General features: G+C 50.2%; 1 pseudogene; it reads right to left on the bottom strand.

Moving 5' to 3' along the window:
• Positions 1-13,657: 13,657 nt before the first annotated feature.
• LOC119921555 lies at positions 13,658-20,441 on the bottom strand (annotated as a pseudogene).
• Between the last annotated feature and the right edge of the window lie 4,217 nt (positions 20,442-24,658).

Genomic DNA, 24,658 nt, shown 5'->3' with positions numbered 1-24,658 from the left:
CAAGAAGTCTTCCCTGACTAGGCCTCCCTTTCCTCTTCTTCCACTCCCTTCTGCATCGCCCTGACTTGAACATTTTGTTCATACCCCCTCCCAGCCCCATAGCAATTATGTGTATATCAGAAGTTTATATATATTAATGTCTAGCTCCCCCTCTAGATAGTAAGCTCTTCGTGGCCAGGGAATGTGTCTGTTAAGTGTTGTATTGTCCTCTCCTGAGTACTTAGTACAGTGCACTGCATATGGAAAGTTCTCAATAAATACAATTGAATTGAAAAGGAGTTCTGTTTTGGACATGTTAAGTTTGAGGTGCTGGCAGAATGTCAAAATACAATGTGAGATTGCAGAGAGAGAGAGAGAGAGAGAGAGAGATCAGGACTGGAGAGGGATATTTGGGAATCATCTGCCTAGGGACGGGATCTGACGCCTTGGGAGCAAATGAATTCTCCAAGGGAGTGAATGTAGAAGGAGAAAAGAAGGGGACTCAAAACTGATCCTTGAGGGACTCCCACTGTTGGGGGTGGAAGACAGAGGAGGAACCCTCAAAAGAGATTGAGAATGAGCAACCGAAGAGGTAGGAGGAGCACCATGAGAGGACACAGTTTGATGAAACTGCGGATGGATAGTGGTTCCAGGAGTAGGAGATGGTCCACAGTGTCCACAGGTACCTAAGAGGTTGAGAAAGGTTATTGGACTTTGGACCTGGCAAGTAGTTTATTTGTGACCTTCCGTGGATTTCTGTGTAATGAAGGGGCAGAAGCCAGATTGGAGGGGGTCTAGGGGAGACCTGGAGGACAGGAAGTGGAGACAGCGGGTGTGGACAACTATCCCAAGGAGTTGGAGAAGAATGGTGGGCGGAAAAGGGGGTGATACCTGCATGGAGCCATGGAGTCATGGAGTCAAAAGAGGGCTTTTATAATACAGGGGTGGCATGACATCTGTGGTCTTCATACCGTAGGCTCTAAGCCCTTTGAGGGTAGGGGTCTTGTCTACAGACTCTAATAATAATGATAATTATGGTATTTGATAAGCACTTACTATGTGCCAGGCACAGTATTAAGCGCTGGAGTGGATACAAGCAAATCGGGCCCCTGTCCCGCATAGGACTCACAGTCTTCATCCCCATTTTACAGATGAGGTAACTGAGTCACAGAGAAGTGAAGACGTTTGTCCAAGGTTACATAGCAGACAGATGGTGGTCAGGATTAGAACCCAAGGCCTTCTGACGAGGTCCAGCTAGTCTACACGTGCTGCACAACTCTAAACCTGCTACCTTGTTACCAAAGGAGGACGAGGGAAAGCCCCATGACGATGAGGCGTCTGTTAATAGCAAAGTAAGACCGCATCCAGATTTACAGCACCAGCCCTTTCAAAACCCTGACCTCTTGATGTTTGTTGATGGCTCGTGCCTTCGGGGCGATCGAGGACAGCTCAAATCAGATTATGTGGTCTGCTCTGAGTTTACTATTCAGGAATCCCAGATCCTGCTATCCCATCATTCTGCAAAAAAAGGTTGAGTTATTTTCTCTTACTCGTGCCTGCGTTCTGGCCTCCGGACAGAGCACAAAAATCTGCACTGACTCCAGGAACGCCTTTGGGGTTGGGCATGATTTTGGTTCCCTCTTGCGACAATGAGGTTTCTCACAGCTGCGGGAACCCGTTTCCAAAATAGACCCCATTTTGCATCTCGGGCAGAGATCTCGGGTTTGGTGGCTCAGCTCAGGGTGTTTGGAGTGGTGGCCCGGCGGAAGTGTCTGGGCAGCTGGTGTGGTGGCCCATGGAGTTGTCTGCTCGGCTTTTAAAGTGGTCCGGTGGAGGTGTCGGGATGGGTGGCGGTGTTGGCCTCGTGGAGGTGTCGGGGCAAGTGACATTGATGTTGCAACAGAGGAGTTGGGGCGGCAGATTCATTCAATCGTATTTACTGAGTGCTTACTGTGTGCAGAGCACTGTAGTAAGATGCAGTAGCCAAGCAGAGATGTCGGGGTGGGTGGCAAAGGATGCCCAGTAGAGGTGTCACGAAAGCTGGTATGATGGCCTGGTGGAAGTTTTGGAGCAATAAATTTGGTGTCCAAGCAGAGGTGTCTGGGCGGTCGCTGTGGTGTCCCAGCAGAGGTATCGGGGCAGGTAGTGGTTGTGGCCCAGCGGAGATGTCGGGTTGGCTGGTGTGGTGGCCCAGCTGAAGTGTCAGGGTGGCTGGTGTGGGTGGCCAACTGAGCTGTCAGGGTGGCTGGTGTGGTGGCCCTGCGGCGGTGTTGGTGGAGATGGTGGCAGTGGCCCACCAGGGGTGTCGGGGCATCTGGTCTGGTGGCCCAGTGGAAGTGTTGCTGTGAGTGGTGCCGGTGGTCCAGCAGAAGTGTTAGGGAAGGTGGTGGCCCAGCGGAGTTGGGGGGGTGGCTGGTCTCGTAGCCCGGAGGAACTGTTGAGACAGGTGGCTGTGGTGGGCCAGGAGAGGTGTTGAGGTGGGTGGCAGTGGTGGCCCACCTGAGGTGTTGGGTTGGGTGGTGTGGTAGTCAGGCGGAGGTGTCGGGTGTGCTGGCCCAGCGGAGGTGTCGGGGCTGGTTGGTGGGGTGACCCGGAAGAAGCGCCGAAATGTTTGGTGGCGTTGGCGTGGTAGAGGTGTCGGGAAAGCGGTTTGATGACTCCTGGAGCATCCCAGAAGAGTTGTCTGGGAGGGTGGCACAATGACTGTGCCAGTGTCCAGGAGGAGATGATGTGGTGGATATCACAGTGACCGTCCCAGGGGCCAGGAGGAGGTGTCTGGGAGGGTGGCACGGTGACTGTGCCCAAGGCTTGTGATGGTGTCAGGGGATGGTGGAAAGGTGACTGTCAGCAGTCAGGAGGAGGTGGTGGGAGGGTAGTACCGTTACTGTTTTGGCAAACAGAAGGAGGTGTCAGGAAGGTTGGCATTGTGACGGCACGTGGCACGTTGGTGGTGTCGGGACAGCCAGCACGGTGTCTCCACAACAGTCTTTTGAGATCAGTGGGCAGCATAGTTGTCAGATCCAGGGGAAGGCTCTCCTACCTTTAGAGAAGCCGGCGTGGCTCAGTGAACAGAGTCCGGACTTTGGAGTCAGAGGTCATGGGTTCAAATCCCGGCTCCGCCACTCGTCATCTGTGTGACTTTGGGCAAGTCACTTCACTTCTTTGCGCCTCAGTTACCTCATCTGTAAAATGGGCATTAAGACTGTGAGCCCCCTATGGGACAACCTGATCACCTTATAATAATAATAATAATGGCATTTGTTAAGCGCTTACTATGTGCAAAGCACTGTTCTAAGCGCTGGGAAGGCTACAAGGTGATCACCTTGTAACCTCCCCAGCGCTTTGAACAGTGTTTTGCACATGATAAGCGCATAATAAATACTATCATTAAATTACCTGCCCCAGTTTGCCCGGCAAGTTGGTTCAGAGGAGGATCGGCCACGTCTCTGTGGGGCAACAGGGCTCTTGGTGCTGGTCATGTGGAAGGCACTGCTGCCGTGGGCCACCGCTTCCACTGCTCTGACCTGATGGTGGGAAGGACCCTCTATTTCGCTGCTTCTGACCTTTTTGCGTGGCGGCGTATCGTCCTCCACTTTCTCATGAGCCACCAGAGAGTGGGGCCTCTTCCTGATTCGGGGAGGAACTGGTGACGGGGCACTGGCACTGGCACTTGGATTGGTACTGCCACGGCCTGGAAGCGCTGGGCCACCTGTGAGGCTCTGTAGCAGCGGTAGCCCCTGATGAGCTGGGTAATCTAAGAGGTGCTGCGTCCCCGTGCAGTCATCCTTGTCGGCTCGAGCCACTGCTTTAAGATTCTCTTGATCTTTTTGCCACGTGGCCCATTCTTCTCTGCCTCCTATAAATTCATCATGCAACGGGGCTGCTTCCTTGGGTCGGGAAGGTGTGAGTGGCACTGACACTGGAACTGGTACCGGCACTGACACTGGCACGGGCACGGACACGGGCACTGGCACTGCTATGGACTGGGGCCGCTGGACCACCTGAGAGGCTCTGTAGCAACGGTAGCCCCTGATGACCTGGGTCACAAAAGAGGCCCTGCGTTCTCGAGCGGTCATCTTTTCTGGCTCAAGCTACCGCTTTTGGGGTGTCTTCAAATTTTTTTTAAGGAGCCCATCTTCGTTCCCCTTCACCGTCCCCCACGCCATCGGGCCGCTTCCCGGTTTGCGGAGGGGAGAGTGGAAACGCCCCGACCTGGGAAGGCTGACCCAGCAGAGAGTCTCCAAAGCAGCGATAAGCACCAAGGAGAGTGTAAGTCTCCCCATGCCACTGGAGTCCCTGATCCCCTCTTCGCTGGAACAAGATCTGGAATTTCCCGCGGTGGGGAGCTTGAGATCCTGAAGAGAGAACCGAAGCAGACACCCGCCGCTACCTCCAAGTCAGCTTGACACTGAGACAACTGAACGGCCCTAGCTAGAACTAGACTGGGTACATATCACCGAGGAGGTCGTAGTGTGTGTGTGTGTGTGTGTGTGTGTGTGTGTGTGTGTGTCTGTGTCTGTGTCTGTGTCTGTGTCTGTGTGTGTGTCTCTGTGTGTGTGTGTCTGTGTGTGTGTCTGTGTGTAGCCCCAAGCATCCCGGATGGACTTTAGCTGAGCAGTAAGTGAGGGCCTAGGGGTGTTTAGAAATGTGTGGCAGACCCCCTCCCCCGCACCAGCTCTTGGACTCCTCAGCAATAGGGACATTTCCTGCTTTTCCAGGTGGCAAGGGACCAACAGGAGCTTCGCCTCTGACAAGAAATTATAACCACCCAAGTGGGGACCATCTAGCTAGAGACACAAACACCAGTAGCTGCTCGAGAGAACCTACCTGCCAGATGAATGTGTTTAGAATCAGAAGATTCCTTCCGTGTGAACCTGAACAGAGAACTGTTCATGTTGATTGCTTTCTCTGATTTCTCTCAGAGAAATGAGCGGTAGCTCTGGGGGCTGTCCGTTGGAGGGTTTGTGAGGTGGTCAGCGTTCCATGAGGTCATGGGCTGGACTTGAGGTCATGGGGAGCGGGGGAGGGGCAGGGACCAGAGCTCACAGGGCAGGCTCAGGACCTTCCCACAGCTATTGGGACACCAGGAGATTTCAAGTGACAATGGTGGAGGAGCCCAGCACACAAAGACTGAACTTCACAACTACTACTAATCACTCAATCAATCAGTCATATTTATGGAGCGCGTACTGTATGCAGAGCACCATATTAAGGGTTTGGGAGAGTACAAGATAATAGTTGGCTGACCCGTTCCATGACAAATGATGGATCACGGTAGAGATCTTTTTTTGCGGGGGGCAGGGGCGGCCACTTCAGTCATTTGAGCGATCTTTAGGTATCCTGTTAGTTTGGATGCAAACGTGATCTCAGAAGTCAAACCTCTTATCATTAATCCGACAATAAGTGTTCAGTAAATACTATTGACTGATTGAATGAATAAACACAACCCTGAATGTTATATAAAAATGAAGCATATTTTGTATGGTATTTGTTAAGTGCTTACTATGTGCAGGGCACTGTTTTAAATGTTGGGGAAGATAAAAGGTAATCAATCCTTCCGGCACTCAGTCAGTTGTATTTATTGAACACTTACTGCATGCAGAGCACTATACTAAACGTTTGGGAGAGTACAATGCAACAATAAACACTTTCTCTGCCAACAACGAGCTTATAGCCTAGAGGGGGAGACGGACATCAAAATGACATTTACGTACATAAGTGCAGTGGAGCTGGAAGGGAGGATGAGTAAAGGGAATACGTCAGGGCAACACAGAAGGGAGTGGGAGAAGAGGAAAGGAGGGCTTAATCAGGGTAGGCCTCTTGGAGGAAATGTGCCTTCAGTAAGGCTTTGAAGAAGGGGTGAGGGCAGGGCAATTTTCTATGGGATATGAGGTGGGAGGGAATTCCAGGCCAGAGGCAGGACATGGGCAAAAGGTCGTCAGCGAGATGGATGAGATCGAGGTACAGTGAGAAGGTTGGCATTAGAAGACCGAGGCGTGTGGGCTGGGCTGTAGTAGGAGAGCAGCGAGGTGAGGTAAGAGGGGACAAGGCGATTTAGTTCTTTAAAGCCAATGGTGAGGAGTTGCTGTTTAATGTGGAGGTAGATGGGCAACCCTTGGAGTTTCTTGAGGAGTGGAAAAATATGGCCTAAATGTTTTTGTACAAAAATGATCTGGCAACAGAGGGAAGTATGGACTGGAATGAGGAAAGGCAGGAGGCTGGGAGGTCAACAAGGAGACTGATACCGTAATCCAGTCGGGAAAGGATGTGATTGAATTAACGATGTAGCAGTTTGGATGGAGAGGAAAGGCCAGATTTTATCGATGCGATGAGTCGAATCACCAGGATTTAGCAATGGGTTGAATGAGAGAGGGGAGTCGAGGATAACACCAACGTTATGGGTTTGTGAGATAGAAAGGATGATGGGGTCATTTACAGTGACGGGAAAGTGAATTGGTCGACATGATTTGGGTGGGAAGATAAGGGGTTCTGTTTTGGGCACGCTAAGGCTCCTGAGGTAACGGGAGAACATCCAAGTAGAGATGTCTTGAAAGCAGGAGGAAATGCGAGACAGCAGAGAGGGAGAGATCAGGGATGGAGATGTAGATTTGTGTATCATCCACACAGAGGTGGTAGTTGAAGCCGGGAGAGTGAATGAGTTCTCCAAGGGAGTGAGTGTAGATGGAGAATAGAAGAGGGCCCAAAACTGAACAGCGAGAGACAACTATACTTAGTGGGTGGGAGGCAGAGGAGGAGACCATGAAAGAGACTGAGAATAAGCGGTCAGAGAGAACCAAGAGAGGAGTGTCAGTAAAGCAGAAGCTGGATAAAGTTTCCAGGAAAAGAGGGTGGTCGACAGTACCCAAGTCAGCTGTTTGGTCGAGAAGGATTAGGATGGATTTGGCATGACGAAGATTCATTCACTCAATAGTAGGAGGCCTTCCTAGATTGAGCCCCCTTTTTCTTCTTCCCCTCCACATCCCCCCCCCCGCCTTACCTACTTCCCCTCCCCACAGCTCTTGTATATATTTGTACAGATTATTACTCTATTTACTTTACCTGTACATATTTACTATTCTATTTATTTTGTTAATGATATGCATATAACTTTAATTCTATTTGTTCTGACGATTTTGACTCCGTCTACATTTTTTTTGTTGTCTGTCTCCCCCTTCTAGACTGTGAGCCCGTTGTTGGGTAGGAACCATCTCTATATGTTGCCGATCTGTACTTCCCAAGCACTTAGTACAGTGCTCTGCACACAGTAAGCGCTCAATAAATACGACTGAATGAATGAATGAATGAATGAATGAGGGTCCTAAAGGGCACATTCTTCCAGCTCTTACTCTGGCATAAAATGAGTGTTTCTCTGTTCCAATTATTTCAGCCGTTGTCAGAGGGATTGTACACGGATTTGTCCAGATTTACAGCCATCCTTCGGGTCTAAAGATAGAGTCCCAACAGGGAAGGTTTTCCCATGTGTGCTGCTGTGGCTGAGAAGGCCCTACGCCATGTTCAGGATCTTTTCTTGATGCCGCATGCGAGAAATGCGAGATACCCCTGTAGATTGTAAACTCTATGTGGGCAAGGAACATGTCTAAGAACTTTGTTGTACTCTCCCAGGCACTTAGTACGATGCTCTGCGCATAATAAGCACTCAATAAATGCCACTGCTTGATCGATTGCTTTAGACAGTGCTCCACACAGAATAAGTGTTCAGTGAATGCCACTGACTGCCTGATTGATTGATTAATATCTATATCCTTCTCTAGACTTGTAAGTACACTCCTCTAATAATACAATAATTTTGGTATTTGTTAAGCACTTACCTCGTGCAAAGCACTGCTCTAAGAGCTGGGGAGGTAATCAGGTTGTCACATGTGGGCTCACAATTTTAATCCCCATTTTACAGATGAGGTAACTGAGGCACAGAGAAGTTAAGTGACTTGCTCAAAGTCAAACAGCTGACAAGCAGTGGGGCCGGGATTTGAGACCATGACCTCTGAATCCCAAGCCTGTGCTGTTTCCACTGAGCAATGCTGCTTCTCTAGACTTGTAAGATCATTGTGGGCAGGGAATATGTCTACCAACTCAGTTATGTTCTACTCTCCCAAGTGCTAACTACAATGCTCTGCACATAGTAAGCAATCAATAAATACCATTGATTGATAGACTGCTTTGTACAGTGCTCCACACAGAGTAAGTATTCAATAAACACCATTGGTAAATTGTCTGATTGATTAATATCTGTATCGTCCTCTAGATTGTAAGCTCACTGTGACCACGGAATGTTTCTGCCAACTCAGTTATACTGTAATTATCCAAGTACCTAATACAGTGTTCTGCACATGGAAAGTGCTCAGCAAATACCATTGATTGATTGAGTGACCGATTCACTAAATGTCTCTATCCCCCTCTAGCCTTTAAGCTCATTGTGTACAGAAAACCTATCTACCAGCTCTGTATTACTGTACAATCCCAGGCACTTAATACAGTGCTCTGCATACAGTAATCGCTCAGTAAAGACCATGGATTGATTGATTGATTATTTGATGAGATGAGAAGGGAGCAAATCAGGATGGCAAAGAAGGGAGTGGGAGAAAAGGAAATAGGGACAGGGACAGGGGGTATAGAAGAGGGTACCAAGATCCAAGAGACACATTTGTCATTTCCCCAATTCCTGGAAGTCTGCCCCAAGCAATTCACAACAGTTCTACCGTATCAGATCAACAGCTACCCTTCATCTCGATGTATGCTTTTACACTCCTAATTCTTACCTATAAATAGATTACCAGTTGTATATTCAGCTTGTAATGGATCTAGTTAATCGTGGCATTGGTATCCCTCCCTGTAAAATCCTTACGTTCTCTGATGAGAACCATTGGTGTCTACTCTTTTCACTAAATTGTGAACTCCCTAGGGCCAGAATGTGCACGTCTTCTTTTTTTGGAATTTGTTAAGTGCTTAGTATGTGCCAGGCATCGTACTATGTGCTAGAGTAGATAAAAGATAGTCACTCAGTTGATCAGTTGCATTTATTGAGTGCTTATTGTGTGCAGAACACTGTACTAGGTGCTTACGAGAGTACAATAATACAATATAAAAGATGCATTTCCTGTGCACAACGAGCTTACAGGCTAAAGGGTGAGACAGAAGCTAATGTAAATACATAATGGAAATGGGTATAGGTGCTATGGCGCTGGATGAAAGAAGGGAGCAAATCAGGATGGCAAAGAAGGGAGTGGGAGAAAAGGAAATCAGGGCTTATTCAGGGAAGGCGTTTTGGAGGAGCTGTGCCTTAAATAAGGCTTTGAGGGTGGGGAGAGTGATCGTCCATTGGATTTGAAGACGAAGAGCACTGCAGCTCAGAGACAGGATATGGGATATGGGTCGGCAGTGAGATAGACTAAATTATGGTGCAGTAAGTACGTTAGCACTAGAGGAGTGAGATGTTCAGGCTAGGTTAGAGCAATGAGGTGAAATAAGAGGGAGCAAGCTGATTGAGTGCTTTAAAACCAATGATAAGGAGCTTCTGCTTGATGTGGAGGTGGATCAGAAACGACTGGAGGTTCCTGAGGAGTGAGAAATCATGGCCTGAACGTTTCTGTAATAAAATGACCCGGGCAACAGAGTGAAGTATGGACTGGAATGGAGAGAGAAAGGATATAGGAAGGTCAGCAAGGAGGCTGATGCAGTAATCAAGGTGGGACATGATAAGTGATTGGATTACTGTGGTAAGTTTGGAAGGAGAGGAAGGAAATTGTTTTATGTACTTCAATAATTAAGTTCTAAGTCAACCAAATTGAAGTACAACATAAGGGCAAGATATATTCTTTGTAAATAAAGGGCGTACACCTTGCTAAAGTTTTACAGGTGTTTGTGAATGCCTGAGTTCTAAAATGACAAATGGGAAAATGAAATTTAATTGGAAAATCCTCCTGGATAAGTTGGGCTTCCAGTAGGGATTTGAAAATGGGGAGAAATGAGGCTTGTCAGGTTTGAAAGAGGGAGGGTACTGGTGTTCCGCCAGGCAGGCGGAAGGGTACAATTCAAGGGTTGTAGGCAGGGAAGTTCAGAACGAGACATGGTAAGTAAGTCTGGGGGGATTGGAGAGTGTGAGCTAGGGTGTAGTGGGAGAAGAGAATGGGTAGGTAAGAGAGAGAGACAGAGAGCTGATTTAGGATGGTCCCCGGTCTTGGCCTGATATATCTCCATTCTCCAGAGTTGAAACAGAGACCAATTATTAATCATGAAACGGAATGATGATGAGTCCATTGATGTTGTTCTAGGAAGGAGTCCCAGAGTAGGAACCACGTGAGACTGGGCAATCATTTGGGTTGAGACAACAGGCAGCCCACGATCCTGGCCTTCTGATATTCCCGGACAGTGAACTGCCTCAGCCAAGCCCTGGGCACGTCCTCGCATGGGGAATCCCCCAGGAACTAACTCGGCCGTCGTCTGAGGGGACGGTGCAGCCAGCAGGAGAGCCGAAAGGGGGATGGAGGATCCTGACAGCCCCCACCCCTCACCCAGACCTTTCTGTCACCCCCACCAGCGTCCAGGACTGACGAGGTGGAGTGAGCCTCTCTCTAAGCTGAGTTCGATGCGCCCTAGGCCAGGACAGGCCCAGTGATTCTGGAGAGGAGCAGGGGAAGATGAGGGGCAGGGAAGGGAAATTAAAATATAAGCCCAGGATATAACAGGAATTTTTCTGTTCTTTCTTAGTAATAATAATTGTGGTATTTCTTAAGTGTTTACCATGTGCCAACACCATACTCAGTGCTGAAATAGATATGAAATAATCAGATTGGACACTGTCCCTGTCCCGCATGGGCTCACCGGCTTAAAACCCATTTTACAGATGAGGAAACCGAGGAACAGAAAGGTTGAGTGACTTGCCCGAGATCGAACAGTAAGTAAGTGGCAGAGTCGGGATTAAGACCAAAGTTCTCTAGACACCCAGTACCATCCTCTTTCCACTAGGTTGTGCTGTTACTCCAATTATGTAGAATTATATGACCACAATCCTTGCAGATGCTTGTAAATCGAATAGACTTGTACGCGTCAGGAATGGTTTCAGTGCCGTCCTTAACCAAGGCAGGTTGATTGTAGGAGATGAACAACCTGATTAGTGCTTGGTACAGTCTCCGGAACATAGTGAGGGTGAAAAGTTACCATAAAAACCCCCGAGATTCCCTCCAACCCAAATATTTTCTCCTCTCCTGTGCACTATTCTCTGGAATATTATTCTCATCTGTATCTTTTCTAAATGTCCCTAGGCAGTCAACTTCAATTCATGAAAAATTACTGATGTCACCGTGAAGACAGAATTCCTCCTACTGGGATTCTCGGAGGTCTGGGAGCTGCAGCCGGTTCAGGCTGCGCTGTTCCTTCCGATCTACCTGGCGGCCTTGACCTGGAATCTCCTCATCGTCTCCTTCACCACCCTTGACTGGCGCCTGCACACCACCAAGTACGTCTTCCTCAGGAACCCGTCCAAAACCTGCCAGTCTCACCTCCGCAACATTGCCAAGATATACCCTTTCCTCTCCATCCAAACCACTACCCTGCTCGTTCAAGCTCTCATCCTATCCCGTCTGGATTACTGTATCAGCCGCCTCTCCGATCTCCCATCCTCCTGTCTCTTCCCACTTCAATCCATACTTCACGCCGCTGCCTACATTGTCTTGGTCCAGAAACGCTGTGGGCATGTTACTCCCCTACTCAAAAATCTCCAGTGGCTACCAATCAATCTACGCATCAGGCAAAAACTCCTCACCCTCGGCTTCAAGGCTCTCCATCACCTCGCCCCCTCCTACCTCACCTCCCATCTCTCCTTCTACAGCACAGCCCGCACCCTCCGCTCCTCTGCCGCTAATCTCCTCACTGTGCCTCGTTCTCGCCTGTCCCGCCGTCGACCTCCGGCACACGTCATCCCCCTGGCCTGGAATGCCCTCCCTCCGCACATTCGCCAAGCTAGCTCTCTTCCCCGCTTCAAGGCCCTACTGAGAGCTCACCTCCTCCAGGATGCCTTCCCAGACTGAGCCCTCTCCTTCCTCTTCCCCTCTTCCCCCTTCCAATCCTCACCGCCTTACCTCCTTCCGCTCCCCACAGCACCTGTGCATATCTATATATGTTTGTATGTATTTATTACTCTGTCTACTTATTTCATTTGTACATATTTATTCTATTTATTTTATTTTGTTAATATATTTTGTTTTGTTCTCTGTCTCCCCCTTCTAGACTGTGAGCCCACTGTTGGGTAGGGACTGTCTCTATATGTTGCCAACTTGTACTTCCCAAGCTCCTAGTACAGTGCTCTGCACACAGTAAGCGCTCAATAAATACGATTGAATGAATGAATGAATGAATGAATGAATGACCTGCCTTGAGATGGGAGTCGGGTCCTTGCTTACAGGGGCAATGTTCGGAGTCTTCATTTCAATTGCGACATTCTCCCTGCCTTCCTGCAGGTCCGATGTGATCACATAGTTTTTCTGTGACGTCCCGTCGGTAATAAAACTCTCCTGCTCTAAAACGTATGCTGCCTTAAAGGTGGCTGTAGCCACTGGTGCCTGTTTCAGTGTCTTCTGCTTCGGCTCCATCGTGGTCTCGTATGTGTGCATCTTCCGGGCCATGCTGAGGATGCCGGCATCCCAGGGCCAGATCAAAGCCTTCTCAACCTGCCTGCCCCATATCGTTGTTGTCACCGTTTTTATCTTTACGGCTTCCCTCGCACATTTAAAACTGACTTCCAGCTCCTACTTTCAGCTGGACCTGCTGGTGTCCGTGTTCTACACCGTAGTGTCCCCCACCCTGAACCCCCTCATCTACAGCCTGAAGAACAGAGATGTGAAGAGGGCGATCGGGAGAGTCCTGTTTGGGAGTCTTTTCACCAGAGATAGAAAATTTCACTTCACGCTCTGACCCTGTTATTTCTCTCCCCAAGGACTGACTCCAGACAGACTTGGGCAGCCTGCAAGGATCTGTGGCATTTTTCATTAGAGACTTTTCCTGGATGCACGCTGCCTATTATAAATGGCTTTGACTAGTTTGGTATAAGAGGTTTTACCAGTTGTTCTTGTCTGGTATTTAAATCTAGCTCCCATGCCTGGGGATGGATGTCTGCACTTGGATTCACCCCCTTTATTCAGCACCAGCAGAGGGTAGAGCACTGCCCTGGGAGTCAGAAAGACCTGAGTACTAATCCTGGCTCTGCCACTTGTCTTCTGTGTATCCTTGGGTAAGTCACTTCACTTCTCTGTGCCTTATTTGTAAAATGGGGATGAATACTGTTGGCCCCATGTGGGACATGGACTGTGTCCAACCTGATTACCTTGTATCTACCCCAAAGGATAATACAGTGCCTGGTACATAGTAAGTGCTTCACAAATACCATTAAAAAATGGTAGCTGAAGAAGGGTGATTTAGGCTTCATTTTGATCCTCAAATCTTCCCCAGAAGCCAGGAGTACAGGTTGAATTTTTTCAAACACGTAATGCTCTCAGTTGTCACTCAGTAACACCATTATGATTTATCTTCCTACTTTTACTGTTACTATTATTATTTATTGTATAATATACTTCAATATTTAAGTAACAATTCAATCAATCAATCAATCAAATTGAAGTACAACAGAAGGCCAAGGTATATTCTTTGCACACGAGGAGCTTAAACCTTACGAAAATGTTATAGGTGCCTGTGACACACAGTCATTCGGTGGCAGTACTGGAATGAGATATAAGGGTCCTTTTCTTTTTTTTTGCCTAGTCAATCTGAATATTGCATTCTCCCATGACTAACCAAATGGGCTAGGGTGCTTATTCCCCCTACCACGAAATATTTCCAATTCCCAGAGTTGAAAAATAAAGCCAATATTAATCATGGAAAAAGAATGATGAGTACATTGAGGTTGTTCTAGGAAGGAGTACCAGAGTGGGAACCACGTGGGACTGGGCAGTCACTCAGGTTGTGGAACAATTTAGGAACACAACCTCTTAATAAATACAATAATGATGTCATCATTAGTAATGTCCATGAAAATATAATGATATGCTCTTTAGCATGACTCTGGGGGTGGGAATAAAAGTTGGAAAATGTGAGGTGGTATGGGAGAAGGGAAGAGAGGATGACTGTAGCTTCATCTGTCATGCATATCCGTCCTCTCACTTCAATCAGTCTTTCCTTCCTTCCTTCCATCCTTCCTTCCAACCATTCGTTATCCATCGATCCATCCATCCATCCATCCATCCATCCATCCATCCATCCTTCCATCCAGAGCACAGGCTTGGGAGTCAGAGGTCGTAGGTTCTAATTCCTGTTCTGCTACTTGTCTGCCATATGACCTGGGGGAAGTCACTTCACTTCTCTGTGCTTCGGTTACTTCATCTGTAAAATGGGGGTTGAAACTGGGAGACCCATGTGGGACAGGGACTGTGTCAAACCTGATTACCTTGTACCTACTCCAGCACTTAGAACAGTGCTTGACACACAGTAAATGCTTAACAAAGACCATAATTATTACTATTACTATTATATGGTATTTATTGACCACATCCTGGGTGCAAAGCAGTGTAGTAAGCTCTCAGGAAAGTTAAAAAGAGATAGAATTGCATTGTTCATCCTCTCTAGGGGATTATGATCTAATGCAGGAGCTAGACACAGAATAAATTAGGTTCTGAGCCCCCCCATTCGTCTCCCCCTCTTCCCCCTCTCCATCCCCCCCGCCTTACCTCCTTCCCTTCCCCACAGCACCTGTATATATGTATATATGTTTGTACATATTTATTACTCTATATATTTATTTTACTTGAACATATCTATTCTATTTATTTTATTTTGTTAATATGTTTGGTTTTGTTCTCTGTCTCCCCCTTCTAGACTGTGAGCCCACTGTTGGGTAGGACCGTCTGTATATGTTGCCAACTTGTACTACCCAAGCGCTTAGTAAAGTGCTCTGCACACAGTAAGTGCTCAATAAATATGATTGATTGATTGATTGATTGATTGATTGACTGATAGAGGAGGAAGGAGAGAAGGGAAAGATGAGAAAGTGGATGAATGTTTGATTCCAGAGTACAGTTTATATAGTCAGTATGAACAGACCTTCAGCGGATTTGCAATCAGGACAAGTCAGAAGAAGCAGTGTTGCCTAGTGGGTAGATCAGGGACCAGGGATTCAAAAGAACATGAGTAACGATCCCGGTTCCACCACATGTCTGCTGTGTGACCTTGGACAGGGTCGCTTAACTTCTCCGTGCCTCAGTTCCCTCATCTGTAAAATGGGGATTGTGATTTGAGCCCCACGGGGGACATGAACTCTGTAACTACTCCAGCACTTAGTATAGTGCCTGATATATAGTAAGTGCTTCATAAAGGCCATACGAAAAAGTTACAGTTGTCTGCTTGACTGACAGATTGAGTGTTTCAGGTTGTGAATTCGACAAAGGTGAAACCATTCACAGTGGCTGAAGACTGTCGTTGGAAACAGGAACGGTTGGGACGTTGGGATGCAGATGCTGCTTTTTCCATAGGAAGCCCGAGAGCTGGCACGATCGCTGATTTTGCAGGGACGTGCCCTTGTCTCCCAGGAGCCTCAGAAACCACATGACCAGAGGGTACCTGGGTTGTCCAGGCCCTGACGTCCCTCGGTAGGGCCCCGAGTCATCCTCCAGTGATCCCCCTAGAAACATCTCCTTGTTTATCTATAGGGAAGGGGGCTGTCTGGAGAGCTTCTCAGGGTCTGAGGGGGAGCGGAGAGGGATCGAAAGCTTCTCTATGTTCCTTCCTGGCTGACCGAACCCAGGAGTCTGAAGGGATAGAGGGGATCAGCCTTAAGAAGTCAGCGACCCCCAGCCCCACCTCGCCCCGGTGAGAGTGACCGGGGTAGAGTGGGATGGAGAGGTGTGGGGCACGAGGATGAGGATGGATGAGATGGAGCCAGTCTAGGGCTTACTTTTAGAGCAGTGCTTTGCACATAGTAAGCGTTTAACAAATGCCATTATTATTATTATTATTATTATTATTATTATTATTATTATTATTACTTTCGGGTTCATACCAGGGCCGCGGCCCCCAGCGGAGCAAGGGTGCTAGCAGGAGGGGAAATGTTTTCAAATTCAGTAACCCCCAACCATCACACACCTCTTCTCCTTCTTCCTCAAACCTTGCTACCATGCCAACCACCCGCCGAGCTACGGTGCTCCAGAACAGTTTCAGCACTGTAAACAATCAATTTGGCCTTCAGTGGGTCCCAGAATACCTTACAGAGGCTAAGTGACATGCAGGGCTGAGAGAGTGTGCCAGCTTTGGACCGCAACTGGCACTCTCAGCAATTCCTCCCTGTAAGAGTTTTTCCCAAATGTTGGGAGAAGACAAATATTGAGAAAGGTTGTAATCCCTGCCCTCAAAAATTTTCCAGCCTACTGGGCTAGGTGTCCGCTGTAGGGTAGGGATCGTCTCTATATGTTGACAACTTGTACTTCCTAAGCGCTTAGTACAGTGCTCTGCACACCGTAAGCGCTCAATAAATACGATTGAATGAATAGGTTGACACACTATAATTTACTATCAATTAATTAATCTTGAATCATATTTATTGAGCGCTTATTGTGAGCACTAATTAGCCGCGGTAGTCCACCACCACGGTGCCCAGCGTGTACAGGCCCTCCACGTCCAGGGCGCTGTAGGTCCGCATGCCATTCAGGTCGTGGCTGGGGGTGGCGTAGGCGGCTGTGTGGACCCCGAAGTCCTTGTAGTGGTGGCGCACATCGAAGTCCAGGCTGAATATGTTGTTCCAGATAAACATCTGCATCTTGGTTTCCTCTCTGGGGTTGATGATCATCACGATCCCGTCGATCCCGCCATGGACCCCCGATGTCTGATGCCATGAGGTCACTGTATACCTGGAGGGGGCAGGGGCTCGGCTCAGGGATCGAGTCTCCATGGCGGATGCTGCTGGTCAGTCTGTGGGCTCAGGTTCCGAGAGGCGGTGTTGGGGGGAAGTGACGCCAGCTGCCTACCCCCAACCCCCCACCCGCAAAGAACCATCTCCTAGCCCTCGACGTACCTTGAAGTTGGCTCGTTGCCTCAGCAGCCACTCAGGAAGGTTATTCCGGGGCAGCTCTCGTGTAGTCTGCAGCTCTTCGTTCCAATCCTGCGTCTGGTGGGTGGGGGAGGGGAGGTGGGTGGGCGAGGGTCAGGGGGCCAACACTCTGCAGGGTGCGGCCTGCACCCCACCTTCGCCTCGCTGGGTTTTCAGAGGGGTGATGCCAAGACTCTGCCAGGGCTCCATGCCAGGGAGATGGGGAGTGCAGACACTGCTCCACCCAAACCTCCACAGCCACTCCCTCAGACAAGGTTAGGCCCAGACCCTGCCTCCTTCAACCTGGAGCCGCAGTGTCAGGCCAGGGAGAGTGGACAGGCCTTGGGAATGCCTGAGTGCTGACTCCACGGGGCCGGGGGCGAGGAGGTTGGAAAGGCAGGCACCTGTCCAGTGATGTGCTCCTCGTAGCCCAGCCGCGAGGTGTAGGTGTCCTCAGCCCGCACGCAGTCCATGGCGTACTGGGCCTGGGGCGCCATCCAGCTGTACACCTGGAATGGGGTGGCGATCTTCTCGAAGAGGTGGCGCTGTACCCTGCAGTCAGAGTTGGGGGGGAGGGGGCACATCAATCAGCTCCATGGCACGAGAACGTTTCTGACCACTCCTGCCCTTCATCGAGCCCAGGGGCTCCCAGGACCCCCAGTGCAGCCCAGCTCTTAGGGCTCATTTTCTCCAGCTGGTCGGGGGCCCCAGCTCCCACCGCCTCCCCACCCGGTACTGAGAGAAGGGACAGAGACCCGATGCTAAGCCCTTCCCCTCCCCAGGGCCTGGACACTGGGACGCGCAGGACCACTTGGGGGCCAAACCCTTAAAACGTGGGCTCCTGCGAGGCCATGGCCGTTGGCTCCCCGCCCCCAGGCGCGGGATGTGGGAGGCCCCCGCGTACCTTTTCTTCGGCAGGGCAACAAAGTTTTTTTGAAGGCTGGGCTGATCTGGTTGAGGAGCTCCACCAAGGAGTGGCTCAGGAAGTGGTGGGCTGGAAGGCTTGGAATTGAAGCTGTACGCCTTGGACCTGCAGGGGAACATGGCGCATTCATCTCCCCTCCCACCCCGCCTGCCCCCATGCCATGAGCCCAGAGTCCGTCCGAGGAGACCCCCCACTCACTGGTTTAGGTAGAAGCCGCGGGTGGAGGCGGTGATGCTGAAATGGCGGTCCTCGGCCATGACCACGTACAGGTAGACCAGGTCCCCGTGCACCTTGCGGTTGCCGGGCGGTGGATTCCAGCCGCTCATGGTGAACACCTTGAAGCACTGCAGGGGCTGGGGAAGCGAGGGGCATGGGCATCAGGGGAAGCCGGCCAAGGCTGTTGCCCGTCCCCTAAATCCCCGCCCACCGGGGGTCGGTGCCGTTCCACCTCCGACGCCGAACCTAGTTCCCGCGGCTGCCCCACCTTCCAGTCGCTGTTCTAGGGCTGCAGGGCGCAAAGCAGCCGATCCTTGCTCCCGGACAGGATGTGCTCGGGGGTCGTACAGTCGATCTGCTCCAGCTCCCCGGCCTTCTTCCGCTTGCCGCTGTGTGGGTGGGTGGAGGCCGCCATTAGCGCCCTGCCACCGCCCACACGGGGCCAGGGCAGGCTAGAGAAGCCCTCCATCTCCCACTCCCACAGGGCCACGTCGCTGCCGCAACCACCCGTACAGCCAGGCTCGTCTTCGGTGAAGACGCTCAGGAAGGACAGCGAGTTGCAGTCCAGGCCGTTGAAGGCGATGGACGGATTCAGGCTCTTCAGCAGGCCCCGGATGTGGCGCACATGAATCAGGGCCTCGAGGACCGTGTAAGGCACTCGGGGAGGGGGAGAGCCGGAAGGGCGCTGATGGTCGGGGCGGGGGGAGGCTGGGGAAACGGCGAAGTGGAAGCAATTCCAGAATCTCCCCCCACGGGCCAGAGATGCAGACCCGCGAAGGCCCAGGATGACCTTCATCCCATGCCCTTTTCCCACCCCCGCGTTGGGAAGCCAGGCCGTCCACCTTCTGACCCGGCCCCGGACAGGGTGGGATGAGGGGGAGGGCTTGCCTTCCACCACTCGGAGCGATGCTCTCTCCTGCAGCCCCTCGATGGTCTTGAGCTCAGCGAAGTTGCTAGGATGTTACCGTCCATCTGCATGGAGAAACTGGTGCGGTGGCAGGTGTCTTCGAGGTCCATGAGCACCGGGTGGACCTCCTGCTCTATCTCCTGCGGAGAGACCTGCAGCCAACAGGGCCAACTATCAGGGTCCGGCCTGGGTGTCCCCTCTGCCCGCTCTCATTCGGCCCCAAAGCCTCTGACTCCCAGGTCTCTCCTCCTCTGGGAAGGAAAGAGGAGGAGCAGGAGCAATTTGCCCTTGTCTTTGACGGGGGAGGGACTGGGCTGGCATGGGTCAGGGGTTCTAGATAGACCTTGCCTCCGGGTCGCCATCACCCTCGGGGGCTAAGCTCGGTCCTCCCCCCTGTAAGTCACTCCACAGGCCCGGGCAGGCTGGGTTGATTCAACCAAAGGGCTCTCCTCAACAGTGGTGCGATGGCTGGGGCTCAGCCCAGGGACGTCCTCTCTGCCTGCGGCTGCCGCCCCTGACTCCATTTTGGCTCTCTTCTCACCCACAAGACAGCCTCCCTTCTCTTCCCGTCACACTTCCATACCTGTAGAGAAAAAGGCTTGATCCTTGGCACGAAGATCTTGACGGTGAAGCCTGTGCCGTGGATGTTGATGAACTCCTTATCGTCGCTCGGCTGCCCGTCCCCCTCCTCCTCCTAGACATGCCCATTTTTCCACGGCTCCTCCTCTTTCCCGTTCTCGTTGCCCCCATTCACCAGCTCCAGGACCGGCAGGAGCTCTGCCCGGCGGTAAAGGGAGTGGAGAGGGGAGGTTAGGGGCCTTTGAGGCCCAGTGACCGATACTGCACAAGCACCCCCGTCTCACGGGATGTTCTGTGAGCCTGCCTATCGGGCAGCGCCCTGACAAAGGGGAGAGTCCATTGGAGGCGGGCAGAAGACCGTCCCCGTGACCTCCACCTCCACCTCTCTGAAGCACCCCTGCCACCCACCCAAGGAAGCACCTGTATGGACAGGGAAGCCCCAGGACAGACACCGTCCTGATTCGCTGGGGAGTGGAGTGGTCAGTTGGAAATGGGGTGGGACTGACTGCCAGGAGACCTGGGACTGAGCCCCTAGTCCACCACAGCTCTACCGGGTGGCTGTGAGCAAGTCATTTAGCCTCTCTGGGCTTCGGTTTCGTCCTCTGTAAAATACAGGACAACGAACTGCGAGCCCCTAACCGTCCCCCCCCCCCCCAGTATCACCCGCCTCCTCTGGGTCCTTCGGGCCAGTATCACCCACAGGCCCTGCTCAGGCTCTGGGCGAGGATGGGTGGATACTGATCTCCCCGCATCCCTTCGACACCCACCCACAAGTGTTACCAGAGAGGCCACCGGCAGTAGTACTAAGCATTAGGAGAGTAATAATAATAATAGTAGTACTTGTTAGGCTCTTACTCTGTCCCCAGCACTGTCCTAAGTGCTGGGGTAGAAACATGTTGAGCAGGTTGGATACAGCCCTTGTTCCACATGGGGCTCACAGTCTTAACCCCCATTTTACAGATTCATTCATTCATTCAATCAATCGTATTTATTGAACGCTTACTGTGTGCAGAGCACTATACTAAGCGCTTGGGAAGTACAAGTCGGCAACATATAGAGACGGCCCCTACCAGGCAACGGGCTCACAGTCTAGAAGGGGAGATGGATAAGAAAACAAAACATGTAGACAGGTGTAAAAGTCATCAGAACAAATAGAAGTAAAGCTATATGCACATCATTGACAAAAAATGGAATAGTAAATATGTAAAAGTAAAATAAATGGAGTAATAAATATGTACAAGTGCTTTTGGGAGGGGGAAGAGGTAGGGAGGGGAGGATGGGGAGGAGAGGAAAACGGAGGCTCAGTCTGGGAAGGCCTCCTGAAGAAGGTGAGCTCTCGGTAGGGCTTTGAAGGGAGGAAGAGAGCTAGCTTGGCGTATGTGTGGAGGGAGGGCATTCCAGGCCAGGGGAAGGACGTGGGCTGGGGGTCGACGGCGGGACACGCGAGAACGAGGCACAGTGAGGAGCTTAGCGGCAGAGGAGCAGAGGGTGGGCTGGGCTGTAGAAGGAGAGAAGGGAGGTGAGGTAGGACGGGTCGAGGTGATGGAGAGCCTGGAAGCCGAGAGTGAGGAGTTTTTTCTTGATTCGTAGGTTGAGAGGTAGCCACTGGAAATTTTTGAGGTGGGGAGCAACATGCCCAGAGCGTTTTTGTACAAAGATAATCCGGACAGCAGAGTGAAGTATAGACTAAAGTGGGGAGAGAAAGGAGGATGGGAGATCAGAGAGGAGGCTGATGCAATAATCCAGTCGGGATAGGATGAGAGACTGAACCAGCAAGGTAGTGGTTTGGGTGGAGAGGAAAGGGCGGATCTTGGCGATGTTGTGGAGGTGACATCGGCAGGTTTTGGTGACGGATTGGATGTGAGGGGTGAACGAGAGAGCAGAGTCGAGGATGACACCAAGGTTGCGGGCTTGTGAGACAGGAAGAATGGTAGTGCCATCTACAGTGACGGGAAAGTCAGGGAGAGGGCAGGATTTGGGAGGGAAGACAAGGAGTTTAGCCTTGGACATTTTGAATTTTAGATGGCGGGAAGACATCCAGATGGAGATGTTCTGAAGGCAGGAAGAGATACGAGCCTGGAGGGAGGGAGAGAGAGCAGGGGCAGAGATGCAGATTTGGGTGTCATCAGCGTAGAGATGATAATTGAAGCCTTGAGAGCGAATGAGTTCTCCAAGGGAGTGAGTGTAGATAGATAATAAAAGGGGACCAAGAAATGACCTTTGAGGAGCCCCTACAGCAAGGGGAGGAGGAGCCCACAAAGGAGACTGAGAATGAACGGCCGGAGAGATAAGAGTAGAACCAGGAGAGGATGGAGTCTGTGAAGCCAAGGTTGGATAGAGTGTTGAGGAGAAGGGGGTGTTCCACTGTGTCAAAGGCAGCTCAGAGGTCGAGAAGAATTAGAATAGAGTAGGAGCCTTTGGATTTGGCAAGAAGGAGGTCATTGGTGACCTTTGAGAGTGCGGTTTCTTTAGCGTATAGGGGATGGAAGCTAGATTGGAGGGTGTCTAGGAGACAGTTAGAGTTGGGGCTTTCAAGGCAGCGAGTGTAGACTACTCATTCTAGGAGCTTGGAAAGGAAGGGTAGGAAGGAGATAGGACAATAACTACAATGGTCAGTGGGGTCGAGAGGTTTTCTTTCGGATTGAGGAGACATGTTCATGTTTGAAGGCAGAGGGGAAGGAACCAGTGGAGAGTGAGCGGTTGAAGATGGGAGTTAAAGAGTGGAGGAGGGAAGAGGCGAAAGATTTCATAAGATGAGAGGGAATGTGGTCTGAAGCACAGATGGATGGAGTAGCACTTGAGACGAGGGAGGAGATCTCATCTGAGGATACTGCTGGGAAGGATGGGAGAGTAGCAGAAAGGGTAGAGAGCGGAGGGGATGGAGAATGGGGAGGGGTGACTTTTGGAGCTTAGACCTGATGGTGTTAATTTTCCTAACGAAGAAAGATGCCAGATCGTTGAGGGTGAGGAATAGAGGAAGGGGAGGAAAAGGGGGCCTGAGAAGGGAGTTAAATGTACGGAAGAGCTGATGGGGATGATGGGCATGTGTGTCAATCAGGGTCGAAAAATAGTTTTATCTTGCAGAGGAGCAGGCAGAGTTAAGGCAGGAACGTGTAAACGTAAAGTGAACAGGTTTGGCTTGGTGTTTAGATTTTCTCCAGCAGCATTCAGCAGCTCGAACATAATAGCGAAGAAGGCAGAGGGTGGCCAGTTATCCAAGGCTGTGGGTTAGTGGTACGAGATCAGAGAAAGCAAAGTGGAGCGAGTTGAGTACAGAATGGAATTAAGAGCTGTACTCTGGTCATCAAGATTGGGTAGAGAGGATAGGTAGGCGAGGTGGGGCGTGATACGCTGAAAAAGATGGATGGGGTCGAGAGAGCGGATGTCTCTTTGGGGTAGTAATATAGATTTACAGCGAGGAGGAGTGTGCGTAAGGAGGTAGGTTAGAAGGTTATGATCAGAGAGAGGGATTTCAGGGTTGATGACGTAACCGAGGATCAGAGAAGTCAAATGACTGTCCCACGGTCACACAGCAGGCATGGGGTGGAGCCGGAATTAGAACCCAGGTCCTTCTGACTCCTGACTCCCAGGCCCATGCTCTATCCACTTTATAACGCCATAAGAGACACATTCCTTGCCCCTTCTAGAAGGAAAACAAGAATGAAAAGATGAATATGCCATTATTACATGCTATTTTACAGATTAGGAAACTTAGGCCCAGAGAAGTGAAGTGACTTTCCAAAGGTCCCACAGCAGCAAAGGAACAGAGTCAGGATTAAAAGCAAAGTTCTCTGACTCCCCACTAAGCTGTGCTTGGGAGAGTACAATAGAACAAAGCTGGTAGATGTGCATGCTACTCTCAAGGAGCTCAAAGTCAGGAAGAGAACTCCTGGGCCCATGATTGTTGCACTAACCGAGGATAGATATAAGTTGATTCGCGTTTGAGTTAGGTGAAGTGGAAATGAATCGGGAAATGTGGTTGGAGGAGGTGGGATTTTAGCAGTGCTCAGAATTTGAGAAGACCTGTGCCCTCTCTGATTTTGAGTGGATAAGGGAGGGAGTCCAAGAATAAGATGGAAAAGGGAGAATCGGTCGTAACAACTAGAAAGTTGCTTTGAGAGCTGAGAAGACGAGTTGAACGATGAAAAGAAGGTGAAGGGCAGCCGTAGGGTGGAGAGCCTTCAAGTCGATTGTGAGTAATTGTTGCTTGTGAAAAGACACAACTTGTCATGAGAGGAGGTTGAGGAGAGGAGAAGACGTAGGCTGAGTGATGCATTAGGAAAGGACTACATGAATCATGAGGTATGCTTGTGCTTGTGTGTGTCCAAATGTGAATGCAGAAATGTGAGCAAATGGAATCAGTTTGATTTATATGTGGGTGTATTTTTGTTGTTTGCTTTATGGTATCATTACATGCTTATTATATGCCAAGTACTGTACTAAGCCCTGGGCTGGATACAAGCTAATCAGGTTGGACACAGTCCATGCCCGACATTGTGCTTTCAGTCATAATCCCCAATTTACAGATGAGGTAACTGAGGGTCAGAGAAGGTATGTTACTGGCCCTAGGTAATACAGGGGACAAGGGGTATAGAAAGGATTAGAATCCAGGCCCTTCTGTCTACCAGGCTCATTCTCTCTGCACTAAATGGATGGATTTATGTATAAAGAAACTTCTCGTTTGACTCGAAAACCACCGAAAAAATTTCACAGCAGTCATGTTCATATCTTTATGCTCTCTGACATGTCTTATCCCCTATTTCTTTTAGTTTCAGTCTCCTCAACCAAAAATAATACTCTTGATATTTGTTACGTGCTTACAGTGTTCCAAGTAAAGTATTAAGTGCTGGGGGAGATTAAGGATAATCTGGTAGATTCACAAGGGATTCACAGACTAAGTAGAAGGGAAAACAGGAATCTAATCCTCATTTTACCATTGAGAAAACTGAGGCTTGAAGAAATCGTCACC

The sequence above is a fragment of the Tachyglossus aculeatus genome (genome assembly GCF_015852505.1).
Source record: "Tachyglossus aculeatus isolate mTacAcu1 chromosome 12 unlocalized genomic scaffold, mTacAcu1.pri SUPER_6_unloc_3, whole genome shotgun sequence".
In the NCBI taxonomy this organism is placed as follows: domain Eukaryota; kingdom Metazoa; phylum Chordata; class Mammalia; order Monotremata; family Tachyglossidae; genus Tachyglossus; species Tachyglossus aculeatus.
The sequence above is the reverse complement of the archived record's forward strand: the minus strand, read 5'-3'. Positions and strand labels throughout refer to the sequence as shown.